The following is an 8,192-nucleotide window of genomic DNA, read 5'->3' as shown; positions in this document are numbered from 1 at the left end:
CAGTTGCATTGAAATCAAATGTAATGTTCATCATTCAAGTATAATCATTTATAACAATAAGCATCAACACTGCCAGAGGTCCTAATCACAGATTTAGTTCTGGTACAGTTGAGTTTATATCAGTTACCAGCTCCCTTATAAAAATGGTCTATAGACAGTCTATAGACTTCTTATTGACTCTATTGACTTCTTATAGGTATTGCTTTTGGTTTGATTCAGTTTTTGGGGGTTTAACGTCCCAAAGCAACTCAGGCTATGAGAGACGTCGTAGTGAAGGGCTCCGGAAATTTCGACCACCTGGGGTTCTTTAACGCGCACTGGCATCGCACAGCACACGGGCCTCTAGAATTTCGCCTTCATCGATATTCGGTCGCCGCGGCCGGGATCGAACCCTCGTTTTCGGGTCAGCAGCTGAGCGCCGTAACCACTGAGCCACCGCGGCGGGGCGATATTGCTTTTAGTCTAATCATAGTCTATAGACTGTCTATGGACAAAAGTCTATTAAAAGTGTATTGCCATAAATCTATAGATTGTTTGTAGACTGTCTATGGCATTTGTATTGCCTAAAGGCTGTTCTCTCAGGATTTGTCTATGGACAGTCTATAGACTTTATAGACAGAAGTCTATAGACACTCTATAGACTGTCTAAAACTTTTTTTGTAAGGGAGACAGTGAGCTCGACAGTGCCGACTCCAGTCACGGGAAAGGTCTTCACATTCATGTTCTACCATCGTCACATAGTTTAGACACCGCCGTCTTTCGGGAGCATTTCATCGTGCATGCGAATATAAAGTGCGCGAATTCTAGGCTTTCAAGGGAAAAAATGCTCGGCTTTTTTGTGGAAGCGGCACTGAACGTCTTTTAACAAATGGGACAACTTTAGCGCTATAGACACGGGCCAAAATAACACAATGAATGTCCTGCCCACGCTGCGCAAAAAAAAAAAAAAGAAATTCGAATTATGCACAACAAACTCAACACAGCAATATGCTTGTTTTACTGAAGCCTTTTCAAAGTCAAAGTCAAGGCATTCTTCATTCTTGAACATATACGAGGCAGTACACAAAAAATATTTTGACCGTTAGCCGTGCTGGGAATGAAACGGTCCAGTGCAAAATAAAAGACACCAGGAAGCCGTAACGAGTAAAGAAATAAAGAAAGAGAAACAAACAGGAGTAAAAAATGCTCGGAACAAAAGACGCACTTCAAGCAACAATTGAAAGCAATTAAAAAAAGAAAAAAAGAACCACAGAATAAGGAGCAGGAAAGGAAAGTTCACAAAGGTCAACAAACCATAAAAATGTTGGGAGGGGGGGGGGGGGGGGGGGGAGTCAGTGTCCTTCTTCGTTGCTAGAAAGGAAAAACTAGCAGCAGAGCTTAAAGTATCAAACTACTACTTTCTGAATACGAAGTAAATCTGCCCGTAGTGAGGAGAAACAGCTGCCACACCTTTTTCTTCATTACGTCGTAAATGCAAGAACTTTTTTTTTCTACCGTAATGATCTCCGGAAACTTTCAATGATTGAATGAGATCCATTATCTCATTACGCGCTTGCTTTCGAAAGCGTTCATGCACGATCCTAACGGCTGACGGAATCCGGTTTTTATTCAGTCAAGAAATGATACCCTTATTTATCGCGGGAACGATACTACACTTAACGCGCCCGTCGAAGCCTAACAGCTGGGAGCCTGAGTGTTACTGTCCGGCCGCACAGGGGAATCCAGATTTATTAGCACGATTTAAATTCAGTAGCTGGTCCAAAATATTAACTGAACACAAAGCACATCAAGAACTCGGCATAATTTCTGCAATGAAGTATTTAAATCAGACTATATTTCTTTTTTTGAGAGAACGTAAAGAGAATACCTTTTACCCGCAATTTATTAACAGCGCCACATAGACGGACCGAGTGCTTTCACAGAATTTCGTGTGCACCTGAAGCATAGCAGATTGCTCGTGTGGCGGTTTAGAGCTCGATCGTCCAAGTACATACAAATCACACAGCCCTTTGTACCGCTAATATTTCACAACAACAACCGTGTGTGTGGACGGATGCAACAACGATACGAGAACTAACCACGCGTCAAGCCTCGAAGCGAGAAACCAAAAATACTACCACTGAGGATAAATCCGGAACGAGCTGCTCTAATGCCCGTCCACAACACTCGTAAATTCTGCCAGTGTATTCGCAAAAGCTGCCGCAGTTGCCACCAGCCAAGAGGAATCCTTTCCTTTACGCCGCGGAAGGAACACAGCCCTTGAGCTCCCGCCGCCGCATTCCGTTTGCTAATCAATACAAACAATAACCTTGTATCTTTTGTGCCCGGAAACAGCGCGAGAGTGCCTATAACCTCTTTCGCGGTTTAAATTTTTCCGGCTCAAACTTCTCTCTCTGTTCTGACGCGTAACAAAAATGCGCGGAGTATCGAAGGCCGGGGAACTTCAATCGACGGATGCGGCCCCAAAGACTGAAGCGGTCCTCTCCATCTGACGTGCTCCGAGAATCCGCCTCCTCCGCCGCTGCTGCTGCCCCGCAGATCCGTCTCTCGCCTCCCGTCCTGAAAGCGGCTGCCTCGCGCCGCGGCCCCTTCGGATGAAGACTGATTACAGGGTTGAATAGGGATACCGAGACGCTCGCCGCACCACCGTGAAGCGTGCTTGTTTGGGTGCCTGCGCGCACCGATCTTTAGGGAGGCCTAGTAAATACCGCCTGTCGCCGAGACGTGGCATTTCTAAAGGACCGCTCGCTCCGCTCGTCTCCGGGTCTTTGCGCCGTTTGTGGGGGCTCGTCTCGTTGCGCTCCCACTTTGTTGTTTCCTTCTTTTCGCGGAGAGCTGTTATCCGCCCGTAAGCAGCGTTTAGGCACCCTTTGTGCCGCACTGCCTCCAGAGCTGGCCACCGGCTCATTGAGGTTGGTGCAGGACTAGGCCGTGCTTAAAAACGCGTCTTCGTCTTGGCGCCACAATGGATGTCCCGCTTGAGTGTTGTAGTTGCGAAAATGCCCCCTTTAAGGGAACCTCTGAATCCGACTACACCGAAGCGGCGGACAGGGTCGTGAAAAAGAATAACATGTCTTACGTTCTGAGGCGGCTCAAGGCTTGGGAGGAGACAGCGTTGCGAGTGGCTATCTCAGATGCATTTGGACCATCAGAGGTTTGTTAACCTTTCCCAAAATCTCAGTGAACGGACGCTGTGGCATGCAGCCTGCGACGTACTGCAAGTGCCGAAGACAGCTCCGCCTCTGACCGAGCCGAGACTTTCATTTCAGAAGTATGGAGCCGCCCGCGTACTTTCAGGCAGGGCAGCAGTGAAAAGTTTTTTTTCTGCTGTGCTTTCACATCATCATCATCATCAGCAGCAGCAGCAGCAGCAGCATGACTACACCCACTGCAGGGCAAAGGCCTCTCCCATATTTTTCCAATTAACACTGTCCTTCTCAAGTTGCGGCCACCGTATTCCCGCAAATTTCTTAATCTCATCCGCCCACCTAACTTTCTACCGCCCCCTGCTATGCTTGCCTACTCTTGAAATCCACTCCGTTAACCTTGAGGAACAGCGGTTATCTTGCCTTTGCATTACATGCCCTGCCCAAGCCCACTTCTTCCTCTTGATTTCAACAGGATGTCATTAAGTCGCGTTTGTTCTCTCACCCACTCCACCCGCTTCCGATCTCTTAACGTTACACCTATCATTTTTCTTTCCATAGCTCGCTGCGTTGTCCTTAGCTTAAGCTGAACCCTCTTTTAGCCTCCACGTTTCTGCCCCAAAAACGCTGGCCTTTAATTATTATGCTTTAATTGAAACCCCGTAGTAACGGCTCGTAAAGAGAGCCGATATCATTCCAACAGTTCATGGGCGCAGCTGAACGAGCCAAAGGATGCCGTTATTGAAATTTTGTCGCACGATAAATACCGCTCACCAAGAGGCGTCTCCATCATCTTATCTACGTGCAAACCTCCGCCTAGTGGTGTAGTGAAAGGCGGCGTAACGCAATTCTTGGGGAAAAAAGAATGCCTGCCGGAGAAGCTTTGGACACACGGGACCTAAATAGTTGTTGACTGTCCTGAACCTGTGATTCCTTGCCCTTACTCAATTGCCCGCTCCTTTTCTGAGAAGCGCAAGCTCGGGTGATTTAAGCGTACCAGAAATTAAAATAAAATGAAAAAGCATAAACCCATGCAGGGGATGACTAATAAAATTTGTCGCAGGCTAAAAGCCTCACTGACATTCCTGTGATACAGTGTAACTGACGGCAGCTACGAAGTTTTATAAGGGGCCACTATAGGTTGATAAAAGTAGCCGTTGTGAGCGGGCGAGCTACCATTATTCGCCAAAACATTGTCATACTGAGTGTCGTACACGTTGCATCTGTGGAAACTAAGAGGCTCCCGGCCTCGTTTCCCTCAAACAAAAACAAAAAAAAAACTGGTTCAAGACATTGGAGCGATGACGGGGACCCTTCCCTGAATATAATATCATGTTTGACACGCGAAAGGAAGGTAGTACAGAGACGAGTAGTAACGTAATTTCGGCCCTTCCGAGCGGTACCTGCACAATGGGGAAGGTAACACAGTGATGAGGCGCAGCAAAGAACGCGAGATTTCACTTTGGGTCGCATTTTGCAAGCCGGAAATGTTGGGTGCTCTCGCGATCGCGTGTTGGGAGTGGGGCATAATGCACATGCCAGATCGACAGAAGCGGGTCTCGTGGTCCCTCTCAGTGTGATCGAGTTACCAGCGGCCCCTGACTCCTAATCAGGTCAGTCGCTCCCCGGCGCATGCGGGGCCGAGTGGTTGTCGCACTGCTCTCTTCTTTCCTTCCTTCGGTTCCTCGCAACGAATTAACGTAAAAGCGCAAAGAGCGAGTAACGAGGAAGCGATACCAGCAGCCGCCCGCGTTTTTGCTCCCCCATACTGCTCCGGGCTATGCGCTGCTTGTCTGATCGGTTACTGCTTGCGTCAGCGTTTCCCTGCTTCGCCTTCCAACCCGATGTCAGTGACTCCCATTATGCTTATTCGGCAGACTCCGAAGCCTTTTCTTTCTGCCATTTATTTTTTTTTATCTTTCCGGCATTATTTCGCTGGGGAGGCTGCGAGAAGGGACGTCAGACTTCTACCGTCTTCATCGCATGCAGTCGCCCATGCGCGGGGAATCGTCGTCGCCAACTTCCCTTATAAAAATGGTCTATAGACAGTCTATAGAGTTCTTATTGACTCTATTGACTTCCTATAGATATTGCTTTTTGTCTATTCATAGTCTGTAGACTGTTTATAGACAAAAGTCTACTAAATGTTAATGGCCATAGATCTATAGATTGTCTGTAGACTGTCTATGTCATTTGTATTGCTTATAGACTGTTCTCGAGGATTTGTCTATAGACAGTCTATCGCCCTTATAGACAGAAATCTATAGACACTCTATAGACTGTCTAAAACTTTCTTGAAAGGGTTCTCGGATCCCTGAGCAGACGGAAGAGGCGGCGACCCGCGGCGGCAGCCGCCGCTGCATGGGCGACTCACTTTCACGCACGCACACCCTCTCTTCGAGGTTCGTCCCACTCCTTTCCCACTCTTCTCCCTCCTTTGTGCTCCGTAATTCACAATATAAACTTGATTGACGAAAGCCAAAAACGGTTGTCATTCTTACCCTTTGTGATCACAGCAGGTGTCATCGTGCTGTGTCTCCTGTCTACTTGTGTCCTTGAGGTTGTCGCCGCTTTCGCGCTAAGCCCAAATCTCCTATCTCAAACTAGCCCCGTTTCACTGACGTAATCATAGGCATGTGGACACAGCAGAAGTGCTTCTGTGTGCAAAAGAAGCAGTTCTTATCTTTAATTGCCGCTAAAATTGGACTTAGCTGATTTACCACCTCCACACCCCATTCGTATCGAGCAGTGAAGCTCGCATTCTTCGCCGAACAGTTTAATCTCCTACATACACCAGCCAAACATTATCTACTCGTATACCGATACACTTCCACACCTCAGTGCCCAAACTGTCGACAAACACATGCAGACATAGAACACTGCCTTACACAGTGCCACGCAGCCTTCCAGTCCCCTGCCTACCCTTTCCCCCCATCCCCACCGTGGCCCATCTGGCTCGCCTCCCTGGATCTGAGGCTGCAACGTGCCCTCGTCGCCTTGGCCGAGGACGTACTGAACGCCTAATAGAAAGGATGTTCTAATAAAACTGTCACACCACCACCACCACTATCTTTAACTGCCCCGAAAATGCACATGAATTCATGCACGCCATGGTGGAGGCCATTCCATCATCCATCGAATAGTCGTGTGGCTCTAGTGACCGACAGGCGGACTTGCAGAAGACATCGAAAACAGCACCTCCGACCGCTCAGCAGCGATGGTAGTGACACGCACACCGAGCACCTCATGGGAAGGACTGCGCTTCTTGAAGCACCAGCGGGCATTTTTAGTCACGTCATAAAAACAGCCCCTTACTCTTACAGCACCAGCTGTTATGAGCCCCTTTCGCACGCTCTACGGCGTCGGCGTACACGAAAGGAGGAAAAGGGGGAGACAGGCAAAAGCGTCGTGCCTCTCTGATTGGTCATCTTGCAGCGACCGCTCCCTCCATGCTGACAAATCACGATGGCGTGGTGGCCCTGTAACGTCACGCACACTCTGCAAGAGAAGAAGACAAACAGCAATCAATAAACAATATTATATTGACCATCACCGTAAACAGCTATCGCTGAATCTCGCGTTACGCAATAGTAATCGTTTTGTGAGTTTTTATTTCACACTGTGCATTTGTATGCCGATACATACTACCGAAGGGAAATTAACATTTTGGGGATCAGAACGATACAAATCTGAAATTAGTCAACCTTTTACCCGCTCTCTCAACACCTGGCCTCGCAACTCTAGCGTTTTAAACATTCTGGGCTCCTGATTTAGCTCTTCGGTACCAGGCCTAAAAATATACACATGTCGTTAGAAACTTGCAAGCATAGCGGTTTGTGCGGTTTAGTTACAGGACAATGAGAGGTAATAAAGAACCGCATGGAAAATGAACCTTGCCAGTGCGTATTGTAGCTAACCTAACGGCGAAGGGTCACCCTGTGACGTGGCAATGGAGCAGTTCAGCGCCGTGATTCCGTTCATGAGAAATGAATCGCAAAAGGAAAATGTAACACGATCGTGTTCAAGCAGCCCGACGGACATGTAAATAGCTGCTCACGCGCTACTACGTCTTGCTGAATACGGATCAACAGCGCTTTCACACGTCTGTTGTTTCGCGACACTTGCACTGCCACTGACAGCAGTTCAGTCGTGGGCGGTCCTGGCTACGCGTTTGAAAACGCCACCAGGCAACCCATAATAGGGAAAATTAGAAAATAAAGCACGAGAGAACTCGAAGAGGGGGCGAAGAAACAAAGATCGCTATACATCCCTGGATGTTCTGAAACTCGATGCGCTCTATAAGAGCCGGCGCTTTAGTACGCAAAAACTGTTGCTTTTCACTCCAAGTCGTGCCATTCCAACACCCCGTATCCCTCTCTCACAGCACTCACGGTCCCCCTCTCAGTCTTCCAAGAGCGATGCAGTTAAAGCACCCTTTCTTTTAAGACAGCCTCGTCCCCCTCCACTCAGGCCACCCTTGCAAAAAAATTGTAGTCTACAGAGTGTCTATAAACTTCTGTCTTTCTATAGACAAATCCTATAGAACAGTTTATAGGCAATACAAATGCAATAGACAGTCTAAAGACATTCTATAGAATTATGCCAATACACTTTTAGTAGACTTTTGTCTATAGACAGTCCATAGACTATGAATAGACAAAAAGCAATATCCATAGGAAGTCAATAGAGTCAATAAGAAGTCTATAGACTGTCTATAGGCCATTTTTATAATGGCAGATGCCGTCGCAAGTAAGGAAATTGGAAGTAACAAAGAATAATTGTATTTAAATCAGACGCAACGAGGTGAGTTGTGGGTGGACCATTGTTGTTTTCATTATTTTCTTCTGTTTACCGAGAAAAAAAAAAACGAAATATGCCAGCGAGCTTGTTTGCGTCTTCGTAACGGCAAGATTTTGTCAAAAATATGCAGCCCACGAAATTTCCATCTGGTCAATGTTATCATTCGCCAGCGTTCCAAATCTTTCGAAGGTGGAAAGAACTCTCGTCATCAGCCTTCCAAAGGTGATGATTTTTTGGTGTGTTCTA

Source organism: Amblyomma mixtum, chromosome 6, assembly GCF_055824585.1.
Source record: "Amblyomma mixtum isolate Tamu chromosome 6, ASM5582458v1, whole genome shotgun sequence".
Lineage (NCBI taxonomy): Eukaryota > Metazoa > Arthropoda > Arachnida > Ixodida > Ixodidae > Amblyomma > Amblyomma mixtum.
Note: the sequence above shows the minus strand (reverse complement) of the source record.